Source organism: Cryptotermes secundus, unplaced genomic scaffold, assembly GCF_002891405.2.
Source record: "Cryptotermes secundus unplaced genomic scaffold, Csec_1.0 scaffold301, whole genome shotgun sequence".
Classification (NCBI taxonomy): Eukaryota; Metazoa; Arthropoda; class Insecta; order Blattodea; family Kalotermitidae; genus Cryptotermes; species Cryptotermes secundus.
In genome coordinates, this window is record NW_019725003.1 from 37,695 (window position 1) to 58,480 (window position 20,786).

General features: G+C 41.3%; 1 long non-coding RNA gene across 1 annotated transcript; it reads left to right on the forward strand.

The window, feature by feature from the left end:
• The first annotated feature begins 6,990 nt into the window (after positions 1-6,990).
• On the forward strand, positions 6,991-20,364 carry LOC117282218. Its single transcript, XR_004512877.1, has 4 exons — positions 6,991-7,076; positions 12,782-12,858; positions 18,232-18,367; positions 20,301-20,364. It is a non-coding gene; the product is annotated as an uncharacterized LOC117282218 (long non-coding RNA).
• The last annotated feature ends 422 nt before the right edge of the window (positions 20,365-20,786 follow it).

Consider the following 20,786-nt stretch of genomic DNA (forward strand, 5'->3'; position numbering starts at 1 on the left):
ATGGACTCCAACAGTTGTCGAAATGCTTTTGCCCCAAAGAAAAAAAACAGTCACAGTACAAACGCTAAGTTGCGACCTGATATTAGTAAACTGTATAAGAAACAAATAATTATGGAAGAAAGTCAGAAGTGAAAACGAGACAAATATATTCATTTTTCACTTTAAAATAAAATTTACCTTCATGTTTGTGTTGAATGCGATTCTGACACAACAGAAGAAATATATTTCCGGTACACTGAAATTTGATATTTTTGCTGAGTGAAGAATTCGAGAGAAATAATAATTTGCAACAAGCTGTACTAATACGGCTAGGCAGACGCCAATAGCCTTTACTTGACAACCATTGTTTCCTTCCAAGAAATTGTGCCCATCACTTTGTTAGTATAATTGGATTAACTTATGTAATATACTTGTCTTCGGAATAAGTTGCTAATGCGACACAAAAAGTAAAGGTATCCCTGTAACAGGCCGTGGAGGCCCATAGGGTTGTGAGAGGTTGAGGGTCCCACATTTTATAGACAATCGGTTCGCAGATGGCGGTGAAGTTGTGAAACTAATGCGCCAGCCACACTTTACCCCCAAGAAGATTCCTGGTACTCATTTCTGTTAGAGACTGAGTCGGACCCAGGGTCATACTGCGGCTGGAAGGATTTGGTAAATTGAAAAATAAAATTCAACTTCATCTGAACTCGAACCCGCGTCATTCCGGCTTGTAGCGTAATGCCTCAACCAACCGCGTCCTCCCTAAATGCGACATTCTTAACTAAACTGCAGATACCGACTTCTCAGCTAAAGTGCTGATAACGTGAAGATATATCCATTTCCGCCACCAAGATGTTATCTAAGGGCGACAGCCAGGTTTCAATGGGGGGGGGGGGGGATAGCTGGAAAATTTGCTTACAAACTTACGTGTAAACTGTTTATGACTATTTTCACGGATCAGCCTATAGTATTCATGACAGAAAAATACATTGTTTCAAAAATAATTTTAATTTTTGGTACTAATACTTGGCATATTTCCCTTTCCTTAATTTTGAATATTTTTACAAAAAAAAATAAGAGAGCAGATGCCTGGGTTTGCCTCCCTTCTGCCGGAGCCCATATCTACAGCATAAACGGACGGATAGTCAGAGAACAGCATAATAAATTTTCGTAAAGAAGGTCTAAAATGTAAAAAGAATCATTGGAATTTCAAGTCATATGACAATCACAAAATAAAAATAAAACCTCACAAACAGAAAAAAAGGCAACTTTTAATTATCTGTGAGAGCCAGTAGATTTAGGGATCAAGTTTGAAATTGTATAAAGAAAATTAATCGAATTTACCACAAGAGCACAATACTCTCCAGAGAGAAATTCGTTTTTGTACCTCCCCGCAACTAAGTCGAATGTTTGTCACCATCACAGTGTGCTATTCTGAGTTGGTTGAGTCCAGTCCACGTCTTCATTCCTTATCCTTTCAAGATCAATTTATTACTGTCCTCCCAGCAACGGCAAGTTCTCACAAAACATTTTCCGCCCTGATATTTTCCAACCAGCTTTGTGTATGATTGTCACACGTTGCCCATACATGAATCTGAGTCACCCATCTTTTTTTTTTCTGTGGCGCTACAGCCCCAATTTGGGCCTAGGCCTACCTCCATGAAACTCTCCGTTTCATTTCGGTTTACTAGATCTTACACATTCGGTAGGACTCCTTGGGCGAGTGATCAGCTCGTCGCAAGACCTCTACCTGTAGACAAACACAGAAAAACGCACACAAACATCCATGCCCTGAGTGGGATTCGAACCCACGATCTCGGCTTCCGAGCGAGCGAAGACAGTGCATGCCTCAGACCGCTCGGCTACCGTGACCGGCGAGTCCCCATCTTACGATCCTGAAATGACGTATTTCCGGAAGGATAATACAAATTATGAAGCTGTTCGTTACATAGATGTCCCCACCCTCCCTGTCGAAGCCCCTCAAAGCTTCACACACACATTAAACAGGACGTAAGCTTATTGTATCGTATAGGTCCACCCTTGATTACAATTACTTATACTGGTACATTCGTAGGTTATTTAGCAACCATGATTCGCATTGAGAAGCTACATAACATCAAATTAAACGGTATAATGTTTATTAATGGCGACTTGATAAGAATTTTGAGAGAAGGGCTGTTATTATCCTAGGAGAACTGAGGAAAACTGCGAAAACCTATCATATCGTTAACAGGGACGTGGTTCGAAGTGAGATCTACTGCATAGGACGTTACCTAAAGCATGAAATGTTTTCGCCCTCTCGAACACATGGGTCGTGGGTTCTAATCCCTTTCAAACATGGATGTCTGTTCGTGTTTATTCTGTTTGTGTTAGGTAGAGGTCTTGCGACGGGCTGATCCCCCATCCAAGGAGTCTTACCGACTTTCTTAGATCAAGAAACTGAAGTGAAACGAGATGTGTCACGGATGTCCTATGGTCCAAATGGGAGCAACGGGAATAAAAGAAGAAGAAGAATAAGAAGAACCGGTAAACGAATTTGAAGGCGCCGTGATTCCGTAGCAGGAGTACAGTTACTATGAAGAACTAAAAGTGGACGAAACTAATACTTCGGATGTGAGCTGCCAACACAACAAACTGAAATCTTGAAAAAAAGAGAATTTTCACGAGTGTGAAGGCAGGAAGTGAAGAGTGAACAAGCTGAGAAAATGAGTAACGCATCATAGACGTGCTAGCCCCGCGTTGAGTTACATTCCGAGAACTAACTATTGCGTCAGAAGAATCTTTGCAAATGTCAGCGCATCTCATCTTCACACGGTCTGGAGCGTATGGAGACAGGCAAGACAACCGCCCCACTCGTCGGGAAAGCAAGTTGCGACGATTCGTGATTTCGTCTCCTATTTCTCCCTCACTTCCCATTCATAATTGTTGCTATTCTTCCCACAGTATCAATATGTTTTCCTTTCCTCTCCATCCAGTTCTTCTTCCTCCCTTGTCTTCCCTCTCCTTTCTTCCATTTCCTTGTGATTTTATTTCCTGTCCTTCGTTTGTTTTCCTTTCTTTTCCTTATATTTATTTCCCATTGTTTTGGCAGTGCAATATAAAGGTTAAGTTTCAACCATGAAACACATCAGTTTTGTAAGATGGACGTACAGTCCTACAGGCAGGATATTTTCTCTTCTGGTTCTCTTGCTGAAGAATGACTTGAATAACCAGAAACACTCCACCTAATCACATGCCTTCATAAATAAGTTATCACATTTTGAATTGTTTCATTTTGGTCCGTTACACTATCAATCACCAATTGTCAATAGATTTTCCGTCAAGTGCAACAATATATATTTTGGTCACTTATTTATCTCATCTGCCTCACCAAGAAGGAGCCTGAATATTTTACTTGAACGTTTTTTAATTTTTAACTTTAAATTTTAACGTTGACGACTCGGTTTGAGGGTGGTTTTTTTAGATGCAAGTGCTATACCTGCATTCAAGATACTGGGAAGTGTTGTGCTTTACACTCCGATATATGTAATATTTTCCATAAATAACTACATACTGTGGATGTTGAGCTGTGCCAGTGTTTTCATGATTTGTTGTAAGTGCCTCTGAAGATGGTTCCTTCGAACCGAAACATGTAAAAAAAGGCAGATGAGATAAATAAGTGACCAAAATATATATTGTGCACTTGACGGAAAATCTATTGACAATTGGTAAGTTATCACAGTTGACAGAGAGTTATAAAGTAACCAAATCAAACAAAAGATTATGGTGTGCTGCATATTAAGACGTCAGAATTTTCCAAACGATTTTAGACTTGGACCAGACACAAAGTCTATGTGTATCTGATAGATTCTCCCTTTATTTGATAACGATTTTTACTTGCTCACATGTGAAGTACATATGAGAGAGCGCTGGGATGCCCAAAACATCGTTCTAGAAACCTTAACTACAGAGGTTACAGCCCTGTAGAATGACATGGTAAGGAGAGTGTGAATGACAAACCTAGAAATGTGTGGAGGGAAGCGCTAGTGATCTATAAATATTTGGAGATGCTTCGAGAAAATGAGGAAAATCACGAAAAGACATGTCAGAATGAGTAGTTGTCGGGCCAAGATTCGATATTGAGACCTCCCGAATATGAAGGCAGAAGTGCTAAAGAGGAAGAAAAAGAAAAGAAGAACAAACCGTTGAAGAGCGGCAAACACAACGTTGGAAGATTCATTTCATATTCCGGGATTTCTTCTCTCTTCTTTACGGAACACATTCTTCAACATTAATTCATGAATTCAGCCTAGTTATACGTTATACTTTGTGTTTGTGTGCGAGGAAGATTGTGGCCAACTTATGTCAGGACAAGTTTTTTATTTTTATGGCTAGTGGGATGGGACTAAGTCCCTTGTACTGCGGCCACTTCTGGCCTATTGTACCAGCCCCAGATGATAGGTGAGGGTGATTGCGGAACAATTGGTGGAATGAAGATTGGCAGGGGAAACCGAATTACTCGGAGAAAACCTGCCCCAGCGCCACTTTGTTCACCATAAATCCCACTTGACCAGACCCAGGATCGAACCCGGGCCGCCGCGATTGGAAGCCAGCGACTAACCGCTTGAGCTATGGCGCGGCCTTTTCAGAAAAAGCGTTACACACCAAAGTGTTGATGATAGCTTTTACATTGTCATCAAACAGCCTCTTGTTAAAAACTATTGAATATTTATTGCAGAATCTGAGTAGAGTTCAATCGGAAACCGTTTACTTCGTATTTAATATTCTCTAGCAAAATATTAATACAGCATAAGTTGCATAGTAATTCCTGCAAATGGCATTATTTATAAATTTCTCGTGATTCCAGGAAGGGGCACGACTTTTTCTTACACCACAGCATCCAGACCGGCTCTGAGGCCACCCAGTCTCCTAACCATTGGGTGCTGAGGCCCCTTTCCTCTGGGATAAAGCAGCCGGGTTCGCGAAATTGACCACTCACATCCATCTACTACCGAGGTCAAGAAAAGTGGAGCTACACCCCGACACCCCGATACGTCTTCATGGCGTAGTGCTTAATTAATAAAACACAGGGATAACTTTATCTTTGCTTCATGAGGCATGAGATGAAAATACTGAAGTCCAATGAAAATAAAAGAATTGTGAATGTGTTTCCACAACAGCACAGCTGCATCCTCAATGTGTGGACGAAGAGAACGTCCTTAAGAGAAGCAGGCTAGCTATGTGTTACGAATGTACTGAACATACATCTGTGGACAAAATACATATTGGGTAGACAGATCACATGTTCCAAGTTCCAAGCGACAAAAGTTTTCTTTTTGTCACCTTAGGGCAAGGAGAAGAGATGTATGCCAAAAATGTTCTTTCTGTGATTCTAATTTCTGTAATTATGACCAAGATTTTAACGGACACAATGCAAACAACGAGAGGAAAAGTAACATAAAACATTGCATCCGTGCACGAAGGTAAGACGTTTCTAGGTTTCACTAATATGAGTACTATTCCCAAGGCTTCAAACACGAGTTTGTTAGCGTTCGATGTATTTCCTTGAATTTCACAATAGAAAGTGTACCTTGGTCGCTAGCGGACAATGATGCCAATGAAGAAGCGAAATCTACCTCTATTACTAATAACTATCTTAGGATGCGCACTACATCTTAAGTACTAAGTGAAATTCCAGCACGCAGGAAGAGAAATGATTCGTTTCATGCTCATAAGATAGAACAGGTTCAATAAAAGTTATTTAGAAGTTTATGCAACATATGTAAGAGTAACGCTTAGATTCAAAAAGAACTCAGTTCTGCGTTCATAGATTTAAAAGAAACATGTAAATACCAGAAAACTTATTCGAATTTATGAACATGCACTTAACAGACCATACAGATGACTTGATATTTATTGTTTTTTTATAGAAATATCCGGCATAACAAGTTAACGAAATGACAAGCAAACAAATAATCTGTCCCACTATACACGTGGTCCCTTAAGAAGATGATAGACATTTAGTCAAGAAATTTCTTGCTGTTGTGAAATTCAAAACACCATAAAACCCTGAATTCTGAGAGAGATGAGTCCTGCTCAGACTTGCACATCCTAAATACTCATATTATTTTCCATCAACGCTTAGGACTTTTTCCTTGAGGTTCTTCGATAAAAAATATATGTACGTTTTTCACTCCCATGAATGACTACATCCCCAGCCTTCTTATCCTACTTAATATCATCACACTAATCATGTATGATGAAAATAACACATTCTAAACACCACATTACATAATTTTCTTTACAAGAACCGACATAACTAAGCTAAACAAAATAAATAACCAATCATAATGTACAATATTTCCTTTAAAACTTATGGTTATCAAATCGTCAAGAAATTAATTTCTTTTGCAGCACACAAATATTCATTATCCTGTTCATAAAATCCAGACATTCGACCCTCCATTAATCTACGTTGTATTCTTAGGATGACAAATTTTCACATGCATTTAAAGCATGTTTAAAGTTTAAATTTTAGCTACGAAATTTTCGTAGCATATCCTTCGCTACTGATACAGAATTCAGTTGAAGTCCATAAATACTCCTTTAACTACAGAAGACGCGTACTTCTCTGTTGCTATAACTGTTCCATTTACCTTGTTACTGAAGCATGGCGTAAGGTCCGCTTCACCGTTTATTCTAGGTCTGATTGCTTCGCTTTCTGACTTCCTACTTCCTATGGAGACATTTTTGTTGAAAACACAGGTTTGTAGGAAAATGAGAGGGAGTATCCGGAAGCCGGGAGTGCATGTCCACCTTGTGGTCACTCCACTCTCTCTCGCCATCATTTGGTACCATCACGTGTTCACGTGACTTCTCTTACACACATGAACTGAACACTCTCACCTGAACTGCACTATATTTTGTCGTAAGGAGGGGATCGAATAAGTCACACACTCTTATTGCCTTCTCACGTAAGGGTGGGGACATTTCACTCCTTTATAAAGTGATGAGTTAGCGAAGGTGTCCCGGAGAGACAAGAGACAGAGTCGAGGTGAGCTGTGTTAAAGCTGACCGTCAACCAGCCGCAGAAGATGGCAGCTCTTAAGATAGTAGTGAGTATAATTTCTAGTGTGAGTCCTTACAATGGGACGCTACATGCAATTGGAGAATTACGTGTATTAATGTTATTCAGTAAGGCTGGAACATGAACAGTGCGTAGTGAGTGATCAGTTCAGAATTGGCATTACCGTGAGTCGTGTAACAATAGCGAAAATGCTTCTTCTTCGTTGGGATTCTCTCAAAATGAACTGCACCAAAATAATAAAATCACTTGACTATATTATTCTCTTTGTCCAACTATCATTTACTGCCATGCCTAAGCACTGTGGTAGCTTTATGCATTAAACGGTTACAAAATAAATAATCGCTCACTATCCTTTACTGTATATTATCTGATATGATGCGTACTGCATAGAAAACACCGCGTCCAACAGTTACTTTGTTGTGTGTATTCATTGTCGTGGGAAGTGTACACCAAGCTGTTGTCTAGCAATTATAGGGCGGTTACATCGACACACAGACTGCAAGGTGATCTCGTAAGCATCCTTGTTTTAGCACAAGGAAAGTAGGCTATAGAATTGCGATAGATATAGATTGCCTGTGGATATGTATTAAATAGTTGCTAAACAAGGAACTTCTGTTTAATTAGATCTCTTTTTTACTTCAAACCCGCTATGACTTCCATCCGGCCGGACCAGAAACTGAGAAATGGAGAACAGCAACGAAAGGATTTTATATTTGAGATACACAGGTAAACAGGAAATTTTCTTTATGAATACCTTTATATTGAGTCCTTTTTCCCCCCAAAAACGCCCAAAAGAACGCTGGTCTTCGTTAATATTCTCCTCAAGCACGGTCGCCGTTTTGACTACTGAAACTTGCCTCTGAACAAGAGTGCTACCTAGACTGTCACGAAGCTGGACTGTGCTTCTACGTAGTGACACACGCAGAAAATTCATTACAGCTCTTCTAGTTCCATTTTTACCTACTTACTGCCTCTGCCTCTGCCTCGTGTGTATCAAGAAACAGATTCTGATTAAGTTTTTCAATACGGTTCTTACTAAAATTTGTCACGAGGTACTTTGGTATGTGTTGAGCTAACACAATTACCAACTTATGTGGGTACCAAATCAAAATGTATCGCTTAAACAACTACGATATCTCCATTGAGTCGAGTCCTTGATAAGCTAGTGGTCGCTCAGTTACTCAAGAGATTTCCAACCTGAAGATTAATTGAATTTTCATAAGAGGCCGCCACTGGCGCATATGCTGAGCCACATGTGCTTAGTCCACACCCTCTGATCTACAGATCTCGGTCGAGTTGAGGCAAAGCGCATTACTTCTATTCAAAAGATGCCTTAGCCTACGCTGAAGCATGGGAAGCCATGACTGAGCTTTATCTTTACGTTCCATCGGTCAGTGTAGCCAGTAAGAAGGTCACTGCTTCCTCAACAATCTTTTCCACTTTTCTGTAAAAATTATCCCTTCGTTTCATTACCGCTGCCGAAACAAGTTTCCTGAGAACCTCATGTTGCACCGTTTAAGAAGTCTCCCGCCATTCATTGCCACTTGAATCCAGTCCAAAATTCTCATGCACAATTACTTTAAGATCCAGTTGATTACTGTCACCTGTAGGGGTTGTGCGTGACATATAAGACGGGTCTGGATTGGATGATCGGATTTATTGACACCTTATTCACAAAATTCGGTATTACGGGCAATACAGCGCTGTCGCTATTCTACACATTTTCAGTTCACCGTTGCACGCGCATTAGGGTCCTCAATTTTCACTAGCTACATCCTGGCAACGGATTTATAAGAGTCTCACTGTCACTTCAAATTACACATGAAGTCTTCTCTTCTTGCCATTATTCTGCACTCGACTCAATTCAATTCCTCTGCTCCCAAGTTCATATCCCGGCAGGCTGGCGTCTCGAAGCTCAACTAACTCTTCTCAACTGAACTATTGTTTATAACTACTTCGCACTGTCCACGCAGAAAACACATCCCCTCTATTGTTGGGAACGTGTATTTAAACGCCGTTGCATGTCAACGGAAGTTACCCGATTGTTTCTTGCTAATTCGTTGCCGCAGGAATGTGTTTACTGATTACTGCCTAGCAATGAACGTCTGTTCCCATTTCACTATTCCGGAATTCGGTCATCGTCACAACATATGCCTTCCACACACGCCTATATCCACTCAGTCTTTACTTCACTTTAGCATGTCAGACTAACATCTGGCTAGGAATTCTCACCTCCCCAATGCGTAATGATGCGTGCTACATGCCAGCCTGCTTGATTTAATCAAAGTAATGTAACATTTGGAGAATCCGAAGTTCTTAAGTGGCAATATCCATCCACATGTTACGTCTTCTGTCTTGGACTCACGTATTTTCTTCAATATTCTTGATCAAGAGTCAACAACTTGAATAGAAAATCTAAATACAAAGAGAGAATGAGTAGCAAGGTCCACCAAGTGCGACAACTTAATATAAAATAAAGTCTTTTAGCCTTATATTAGTACTGGCCATCATCAGTAGGCATAGTCAACAGTACGAAAGAAAAACTATACACGTGTGATAAAAACAGGCTGCCACAAAGGGATTCCTGCCGTCAGAATTCGAGAGCAGACGGAAATGCTAATGTAATTAAAATAGATTTTGTTATTAAGATAATAGATAATATCAGTTAAAATTAATTAAAAGCTCTTCTTGTATGAGTACGTTAACACAACGGAGGCCTATCTTCCTAGTGTTCGTAAGCAAACTGTTGTGTGGTTGGTCGTATGTCTCTACACTATTTCATGGCCATGGTAGTGCATGGGGCGTGCTTTAATGTGCTAGTACATGAGTGAGTCACCCGAACTTTCGAAGGAACACGTCGCATCCATCTTCAGGGTTGAAGAATGAGCGAAGCAAGAAATCAGCGTGAAGCGGGTAGCAAGCAGAGCTATATTTTACAGACAGACAGACAGACAGACAGACATACTGGATAAATGTACTATAATTTATTCTCGAAATGCTTCTCTTACTTTTTATGTACACTGTTGTTCTTGAATTTTGTTCACTCCAGAATGCTGTATATTGGTTCGAAACTTAACACTCACCAGCCTTACGTTAAAAAGGTACTCACTTTTCCCGTCATATATGTTTTCAAGTGGTTACAAATAATAGCATATGTCACCAGTGGAAGATATGAATTAATCCTTGTTGCAGTATTCCCCTTGACCGAAAACATCCTCCAGATATTAATATTTGCACATCGCTGCTCTGCCAAGTTCGTTACCTTACTGTAAGTATTAAAGTTAGCTGCATTTGAAGAAACTGAAATTCCTGAGATGAAATATCTTTGAGGTAGTTCGTTATTAACAATTTATCTTTAAAATTTCAAAGGACTTCATGCTAGCACAAGTATACAGAGTGATTCACGGCTTCAGGAGTTAAATTCAGGAGCCTTTACCTGAAGTCATTCCCAGTCAGAACCGCTGTATGAACATACGTCTGGGTCTCAACGGTTGCGGGTTTACCATCCTCCCCCCCCCCCCCTCCCCCTNCTCCTGTTGTTCCCACTTTGGAGCAGAGTTATCCGTGAAACTCTGTTTCACTTCAGTTTCTTAATCCTAAAACAGTCGGTAGGACTCCTTTGGCGGGGGATCAGCCCGTCGCAAGGCTGCTACCTACACACAAACATCCATTCCTCGAGTGGGATTCGAACCGACGATCCCAATGTTCGAGCGGGCGAAGACAGTTCATGCCTTAGACCGCGCGGCCACTATGACCGGCTGATTTACCATTAACGGAATGTTAAAAATAAATGAAGTATTTATAGAGTGTGTAATTTTCTGAATTTACAGTAACAGTTCAAAATGACCACACTCAGTCTCAGTAGATATCCTAGCCCGTGCATGAATCTGAAGTGTAGGTTGCATGAGTTCACTGTGATTGGTGACCTACATTATAGCGACTGCAGCATTCAGAGAGATCAACAAGTTTGTCCTGTGTTTCCACTATTTGCCGGTACATTAAACAAATTTCATGGCCCCCCCAGGCAGAAATCTGAGGTCTACAGCTGCCAATATGCATTGCTACCAACATAAAACCATTGTGACATGACGTCTAAAAACCGGAATGCTGAAGTCATAAAAGACGGCCATTGCTAGGCAACGGCTTGTTGAAACTCGTTTCCGTTATAACGGCGATTTGAAACGTGTTCATGGAAACCGCGAATAACAAAAGAAAGAACTGCTATACCTGATGTTCTGTCTCCGGTCCGCTTGAACTCAGCTCAGGCCGAGATGTAGAATCCAGAGGATTGAGGGTTAACTAGTAAGTAGACGTTGAGGACTTTATTTTGTGTGTCATAGTTACAGTAATCCTCAGAGTGTTATAATGACTTGTGCTTACGTCTTGTGGGTATCTAATAAATCGATTCAACAATCCAAACCCCGTCTACAAATCACTAATACGCGTGACACTAACGTGACTTTGAACAAAACCACTGTGTAACAACTTCCAGTGTCCCACAACGGCTGGGAAACGGGCCTGTACTGAGAAAATACCGACTGGGAATAACTTCCAACATAAGTTCCTGAATTAATGCATTACGTTGTGAACCGCCTTGTGAAAAACTCATTCGCCAACTTCCCCTTTACTTCGCTACAAATATATCACATTCTAGACTTTACTAACCTATAGATTCTATCTTACTTATTGATTTTATCGTTGGATCTACCATAATCACATAACTGAACAAGTAATTAGGCCTAGTTTGTTTGCTTAGGGTACACAATTATAGTATCAAAACAGGGACCCAGAAATAAAAATAAATATATATAACCAAATGCGCAAATTTGGGCTATACGAGAAAGACAGGAACAAAAAAATTGAAACTGCAGAAATTAAATATTTGAGAAGTGTAGCGAGCTACACAAGGAATGACAGACACTAAAATTGGAAGGACAAGTGAACATACTTAACCTAAGTAATAACATTCTATAATTCAGCTCACGTTCTGTGAATGAAAGGCATACAAATTTTGAAGAAAATTTTAACATTAAACCCAAAACGGCAACGAAATGCAGGGCGCCCACACTTAAGTTCGAATAACTAAGAACTAACATACTCTTCAAGAGGACGAAACAGTCCACGCGTGGCCAAATGCATGAAGAAGAAGAAGAATTCTTCTAAAATAATATATTACATTTCAGTTCTATGTTAGTTATGAATTACAGGTTTTATAATCGACATGGACCAAAATTCGCCAGACCCGCCGTTTCTTCTATACGTGAAGTGTGGTTATTGTAGCTGGCACACTTGTATAAATCAAATGATCACGCATTCGGGGGTTGCGTGACTAATAATAATGGGTTCTGGATTTACAATTATAGTCAATTATAACAGCTCACATATTGAACTCCTTCTGAACGAGGTCTGTTTGATGAATCTCTGTGAAGAATATCTCACTAATCTCTAACTAATCTAGGGCTGACTCAATGCACAAATGGACTTTCTCTTATAGCTGCCAGGCGGCCAGAATAGAAGTCTAACAATTCCTCTGTTCTTCTGTGTTATCACGAGAATGCCTTTGTTAATACTCGTTGACGCGAAAACAGGTGCTAGCTAACCGTTGCCTAGCAAATTGACTCCCGCTTCTACTATTATTCCGGCTTTTAGGCAGTGTTTACCTAGCCGTTGCCTAGAAAGTGGTCATATTCCGTCACAGTAGAAACAACTAAAGAACATTGCTTTCTGTTGCAGTTTCTTTGCACCCTGTTCCTGTTCGTCACGGCACTGTGCAGTCCGATACCAGAACCAGGAGGTTCCGGCGGAACACAGTGAGTTACTAATAATATTTAAGCAATCTGTAATGCAGGGGCAAATTGCCATCTTTCATACTGCATATGATTTAAATTTCGAAGCTGTAGCCGAGAAATGGCGTATTTATTAGTAAACAGAATTACATAACAAGCAAAAACATTATAGGCGACACGCATGATGCTATTGTGAACAAATCGCTGGTCATCATCCGCTACTTTAAACGTCTTTTAAATTATGAAATCGTCATCACCAGGGACCTTGAATTATAACGCGAATTATTGGGTTATACTCATCTGTAATTTCAAGTATCGCGTAGGTGTCTTCATAGTATATTCGAAATTATCCAGCGAAAAATTAATCGTGACAAAGAATTTTAATTGTCACACCAAAGATTATGTCATCAGAAATTTCAAATTTCATATCGTCTTTATTAAGCGGTTTTATCGTCGCTTGGATAATTAAATCGTCATTAAGAATTTTATGTTTCGCATGACAAAACCGACATTATCAAAACATGCATTGCAGCATGAGTGAGCTATCGTCATAATCAATTATTTTAAATTTCACTTAAGAGATTAAATTGTCTTCGTCAAATGTTTTATCCCGTATTAAGACATGAATGATTAATCAGAAATCAGCAGGGACTGTAAAATATCGGGTACTGTTTTTGAAAGGTGTAATGATTAATATTTAACAAACTACATAATGACGTTGCTTGTACGGATATTTATTTCGTGTACCAATATATATAAAGGGCTAGACGGCGGAAGGGGTCGGAGTTCGAGTCCCGGTAGGGGAAAGATTTTTCTCTCCTCCACGTCGTCCAGACCGGTTCTGGGACCCACCCAAACTCCTCTCTAATGATTGCCGAGGTCTCTTTCCCAGAAGTTAAAGCGACAGGGGCGTGAAGCTGACCTCTAGCTACTGCCGAGATCGAGAGTACGTAGATTCACACATTCACTTCCCCATACGCCTTCATGGCGCAGCGCTTAATTAGTCAGTCATAGGGGAAATTTGCCTTTTACTGCAGACGGTATGTCTCAAGCACAGCTTCGTACAGTAAACCAACCTTTATGAATGCCGATTCAGTCGTGTGTTATTCACATTGCAACATTTGTATTCTTGAAAATTACCCTTGCACTAATTAGGAATCCGGGAGCTCCTATGCTCACCGTTAGTACCAAACTTTTGAACGTTGTGATTGGCGTTACTAGTCACCTGAAGTTGGTCACAGCCTGTCAACATATTTATTCCACATATCCCACTTGTGATGTCTTATTTGAAAAACTTGTCCAAGCCACTCTGAACCTTTACGAACGAAATAAAGCCTGTTGGATTTTGTCACGTATCACATTCTAAATGCAGTACTCGACTTCTACGTGTAAATACGCAAAGACGTATTTCGAAAAACAGACTGATATTACGTAAAATATACTCATTTTACAATCATAGGTTAAAACTAATACGTTTTCAATCTTCTGTCTATACCCCGATCTGCGGTTACTCTGGGGAGAAGCGCCTGATCATGTGGTAATTTTAATGGGAAAAGTAAGTCGGAAATTATCCGAACTTTCTTCATAACACATCTTTAGGTTTGTCACACTGCCTTCTACGCATGCATTGTTAGAGTTGGTACTACTGTGGTCACTTGATCGAAGTTTTACCTTGATCGCATCATTTTCCTTTATGCTGTGACAGTGTAAACATGGCCGCTCTGCTAGCAGTGTGCACCACTGATTGAAAAAGAATAGTGATCCGATTTCTCTGATTGGAAGGTGTGTCAGGGGCTGAAATTCATATGTGGGTTCATCACTATGAGCCAGAATCCAAAAGCCAGAGTATGGCGTGGAAACACCCGGGATCGCAAACGAAGATGAAATTCAAGACTCAGTCTTTCGTGGGAAAGGTGATGCTAACCGTTTTTTTGGGACTCAAAAAGGCCTATACTGGAAGACTACCTGGAAAAAAGATGTACAGTCAACGGTGCAAGATACAGCGATTTGCTGGCCAACAATCTGAAGCCAGCAATTCGCACCAAATGACGAGACCTATTGTCGAAGAAAGTGTTGTTGTTGCATGACAATGAACACTCACACAAGGACGGCCAGACCGTTGAAACCATTAACAATGTGTGTTTCGAGGTGCTGGAACACCCTACCTACAGCCCAGATCTCGCCCTTTCCGACTATCATTTTTTTGGACCGCTCAAAGATGTTTTACAAGGTTTTTGATTTTCTACGGACAAATAAGTGGGGGAAGCGGTGCATAAATGGTTACGCGACCAACAGAAAATCTTCTTCGTGGAGGGAATATGCAAGGTTTTGGACCACTGGACCAAGTGCATCGAAAAGGGAGGACACTATGTAGAAAAATTAAGTACTTGTTCAACCCCTACTTTTCTATATATGGATCGGAATAACAAGAGTGAGGATAATTTTTGCCTTCCTTACGTAGATACGAGGGACGTTCAAGTTCTAAGGTATCCGATTTTTTTCTCAGGACTGGGAGCAGATAAGACACATGCGGTTTAGTTTAAAATACGTGTGCACTCTTTGTGAATGCGTGGCAGAGATGGCAGCACTGTATGGCATACAGAACTGTAGTGGTGGCGGCGAGCATGAGGAGTGTTTTTGATACCTAAAATGGCGACGTTTTCGTTACAAGAACAGCGAGTAATCATTCGTTTTCTCCACTTGCGTGGTGCGACACCCATTGAAATTCATCGCCAGTTGAGTGAGACATGTGGTGATGGTTCCATGAATGTGAAAAATGTGCGTTCGTGGGTGCGACAGTTCAAAGAAGGCCGAACGTCGTGTGAAAACGAACCAAAACAATCTCGGCCTCGCACCAGCCGGTCTGACAACATGGTCGAGCGAGTTGAGAAAGTTGTTTTGGAGGATCGCAGATTGAGTGTGGAAAATATCGCCTCCAAAGTTGGCGTTTCCGTGGGATCTGTGCACACAATCCTGCATGAGGACCTGCGAATTCGGAAAGTGTCCTCCAGGTGGGTGCCACGAATGCTGACGGACGACCACAAGGCTGCGCGCATGGCAATTTGCCAGGCGATGTTGACACGTGATGAAGGCATGAATGGGACTTTCTTTTCATCAATTGTGACAATGGATGAGACATGGATGCCGCTTTTCAATCTTGGAACGAAGCGCTAGTCAGCTCAATGGAAGCACACAGACTCACCGCCACCAAAAAAAAATTCAGGTAAGTGCCAGTGCTGAAAAAATGATGGTGGCCATGTTTTGGGACAGCGATAGCGTAATCCTTACTCATTGCATTCCAAAGAGCACTACGATGACAGGTGCATCCTACCAAGATGTTTTGAAGAACAAGCTCCTTCCAGCACTGCGATAAAAACGGCCGGAAAAGGCTGCACGTGTGCTCTTTCACCAGGACAATGCACCAGCGCATCGGGCCTATGCGACGCAGCAGTTTCTTCGTGAAAACAACCTTGAAGTGGTTCCTCATGCTCCCTACTCACCTGACCTGGCTCCTAGCGATTTTTGGCTTTTCCCAATGATGAAAGACACTCTCCGTGGTCGCACATTCACCAGTCGTGCCGCTATTGCATCAGCGATTTTCCAGTGGTCAAAACAGACTCCTGCAGAAGCGTTCGCAGCGGCCATGGAATCATGGTGTCGACGTTGTGAAAAATGTGTACGGCTGCAGGGAGATTACTTGAAAAGTGACAGAAGTTTAAAATTTTTTTTGTATGATTATTGTGCGAGAAAAAAAAAATCGGAGACCTTAGAACTTGAACGCACAACGTAGTTACACTTTTCAAACTGTTCCCCGTGTTTGAAATTCTCTCAGCATTTACACCATGTGATGATATTAAGAAGATGGTTCCTCACTCTCCAAATGTACGATGTAGTACATGAAGTTTTGTCGGAGATATGTCTGGCCTTTCCTAGAGGCACAGTATCAGAGATCATTATTATTTTCTGCAAACAATGACTAACCTATACAGAGATATTAAAACCAAGAGAACATAAAATTCTTAAGTTGTCTTACAGACAGACTGGTGTAGCGGAAACAGTAGGCTCATGTTTCGAATTTCGACCAGTCTCAAGTTGCCCTGACCGACGTCTTTCGTAATTTTCTTCAGTTTCTCAGACGGATACTACAATAATACCTCGAAACATACTGCTACTGGCCTCCAGAGTCCTTACGTTTTCACCACTCACTGCCATCTTTCCCTCCAATCCGATACTACAAAATATTCAGTTAAACTAACGTGCCTGAATAGCTTAAGTCTAAATCAGTAATGAGGGGCAGTAAACTAATAATATTAGTGAGAGTGTATGACACAATAAAGAAGTCCTTGGGAAGAGAACTATATAATTTAACGAGAACATACAGAAGCGAACATAAAAAAGTATGAAAAAAATATGAAGATGACTGAAGCTGATGACGCATATATCTCGCGCCACTGTCAGCAATCAGAAAGGGACTGAAGATATCGGAGAAGTTCGTGACGTAACAGTACTGCAGATAGAAGTTGGACTGCATATGTAATTGTAGTAACATGCTGAAAGTCTCTGTCAGTGAGGGTTTTCAATTACAAAAAGTAAAGTAAAGCTATCCCTGTACCAGGCCGTGAAGGCCCATAGGGTTGTGAGACATTGAGGGTCCCACATTTTCTAGACAATCGGCTCAAAGATGGAGGTAAGGTCAGCCTTACAGGCCGGCCACGCTTTACTCCCCAGGAAAATTATTTAATTAATTCCTGGTACTCATTTCTGTGAGAGGCTGAGTCGACCCCAGGGCCATAGTGCGGCTGGAAGAATTTGGTCAATTGAAAAAAAAAAATCCAATGACCTCATCGGGACTTGAATCCATGACCTTCCGGCTTGTAGCATAGCCCCTCAACCAACTACGCTACTGTGTGCTCCGTTTTCAATTACAGTGCATAAAATTCTCTGGCTTTAGAGCGCTCTAATAACCTTGGCCCCCTTACTGAATTTCAGGTTTGTGTCAGGGCTTCTCTCCTGAACAAAGTGACCGCATTTCGAGTAGCAATCTGTAACTCATGGCTCCTGTAACTGCTGCCCGTGGGGTCGCCAGCCAGTCCTGCGTTAGGTTTCGTATGTAGGCCTCCACCGTCTTCCGAGGCGAGACGCTCAATCTCGCCCTGCAGGACGAAAGGTCTGCATGTCATCTGGCCATAATCTTCGGCCTGTCCTGGATGACTTAGTAGGAGCTTAGCAATCTTATTCTCCCAGCACGTCGTGTAGCAGCCCAGAGGGAGACATGTCAGTGGCCAGGCGTCAGTCTTTCTACGTTCCGTTTCCTTTCGCCAGAAGTTCCATATTAGGCAGGTTTTATTATGTGTAAATGTACATGACTATTGTGCTGTTGAACTGAATATGTTACAGCGAACATTACATCATACACGTGCCGTATGAGGTGCACACAGTCCACCACCACCACGTGAAGAAGGTTCCCGTGTACATCAAGAGCCACTACCCTCACCATTACGACGGCTGGGTTTGAAGAATCGATTTACTATAAGTAAGTATCAATGTGACTAACAACGTTCCTCTGTCGCCGACGCAATAACTGCTCTTCCTGGCATTTTGCTCGGCTTATTTCACCCTGAAGATGGAGGCGATACATTCCTCCTAAGCATCGGTTGATTTAAAACGGAGTACACGGCGTTATATTCTAAGAGACAGTGTTCTTTATTATAGGTTTTCACTTACAGTCGAATTCTCTTTTCTAACACTTCGGCCAGGAGTCCATGTTATTAAAGTGATATAAATTAAGGACATTTAAGTTTAATAATAGTCGCATGTCAACTGGCTTGCTACGGTTCTTTACATCTGTGACACCGAGCGCAGTTTCTCAGCGCAGCATATGTTGGTTTCTTAACTGATGGAACACAATAATAACATGGAGGAAACAGTTTCATCGGTCAGGGGTCGTTTTGCAACTTTCCTTTTACCATTTCTTTCCGCCCCCCACATTTTAGAGTTGCCTTTCTGCGAATGTTTTCTTCTATAGCGTTTCTAGATGCAGAATCTGATAAAAATTTCTACTTCCTTTTGTTTTATTTTTCCGTAAATAGAACTGACACCTTGTGCCACAGGGCATATCACCACCAAAAAAGGTGAACTTTCGAACTGGAAGGACAGTGTCCTACTGACTTTCATGCATCTCAGGAAGGGGATGTCTGAAGATGAAGCAGGACTGGCTGAACTTATGGTTCTGGCGGGAGAGCCAAACAAAAAAACAACAATCTTCGTCCATAAAGATGAAGGCGACATGTTCCTCCAAAACATCGGTTGATTGTCTGCGGACTACAAGGGCTTTATATCCCAGAATATAGAGATTTCATAACCAACGCTGCTAAAAATCTGGAAAAAGAATAAAATTCTGAGTTACTTTAATTTGTAAGCAAGAAGACCTGAATAAGATTGGATATAGGCTTATACTCGCATGTATGTATGTGAACACACTGTAAGCTGATGCAGATAGGGCTCGATTATAAATAGGCCAAGGTCTGAAACTGGAGTTCGAGTAGATCTAGTTGTGTCATCTGTTTCACTGTAAGAACATATTGTAACGTGTCATATTCTAGATTATCACTATATTCATACTGCAAGCATCAGTGTTATGCTGGCCAGCTTCACACTTTTGCGAAAATAAGTGGACTTTCTGTTGTCTTCGTATGAAATCTCAGGATGTGGGTGTGCAAACCGGAAGGGGAAGAATTTGTTGTCAGAAAATTGTCCTTTTATAACCAGCAGAGCACACGGCCCAGGATTCCCTTCCAGGAGTTGAGAGTCGCCTAATTTATCAAAGAAATCGTCTTCCTTTTTTTATAATACCTGAATATTTCAGTTTCCCAAGTCACTGGGTACCCCCGAAAGGCGTCTCGACCTTGTCGTGGTGGTAGGACTTACACGTGACTCTGTGACCTGGAGAGCTATGGCAGTGGTAGTTTGACTACTGGTAGGGTCACCCATGCCGGAAAAGTCAGAGGTAGAGTCCAGAATAAGAGAGATACCCTAGTCCTACAGGTTGGGAGCTGGACATGAGGCTAACAACCTCATCCTGTAAAAAGAATTTTGTTCAGAAACCTAACAACCAGCCTCGGGTCATCATGCGTGGGTCCATTCCTGTGGCAGCACGCACTGGTTGTGGAGACTGGTTGTAGAGGAGACCAAGGCTCACTCAGGGCTGTAGCGCCGAGTAGTAGGTAGGTAAGTCACTGGATCCGGTTCACACCGTGGCACCCTTGACTCTGTAAAGTACATTTTAATATTATCGTCCCATCCGCGCTTAAGTCTTCCCAGTAGCTTCTTCCCTTGAGGTTTGTGCCCTTCTAGTTACATGTACTTCTCAGTTCGTGAGTGCTAGCTACATGCCTGTCCCACTTCATCAATCTTGGACGAATATTACGTCACGAGTCGGAAACTAATGCACCAATTGTCTGTTGCAGGTTACCTTCTTAACTCCGCCATAGCGCTGTCTACTCTGTATCACGCCACTCATCCAAGTGTTCCTGTTGTTTCTGTTTGAAGATGACTGTCTCTCTTACTTATCACACAGAAAAATAAAACATTTTTAAAAGGAGCAGATGTGGATATGACAAGTATGTTGTATCCTACTGGAAAGGCATCTTTCTTGAATCTCGACCCAAATTTTGCTCCATATTGTGGTTATACTCAGCATTTCCCGTCGAATGTCAACTAATGTCTGTTCCTCTCAACTCCTTATGATCCCACCTACCTGCTACTGTCACCATGAATTTCCGCAGTTTTTCTCAGCCCTCCAGTCAACTTCCAGGTTATAACCTTCAAATATACCACAATCGTCTCCTTCCACATCCTTATCTACTAAACGTTCATTTTCACCTTCTCATCTCAGGCGATTTCACATAACCTGGGCAGTTCCAAATGCGTCATTGAATAAATAAGAACCAACA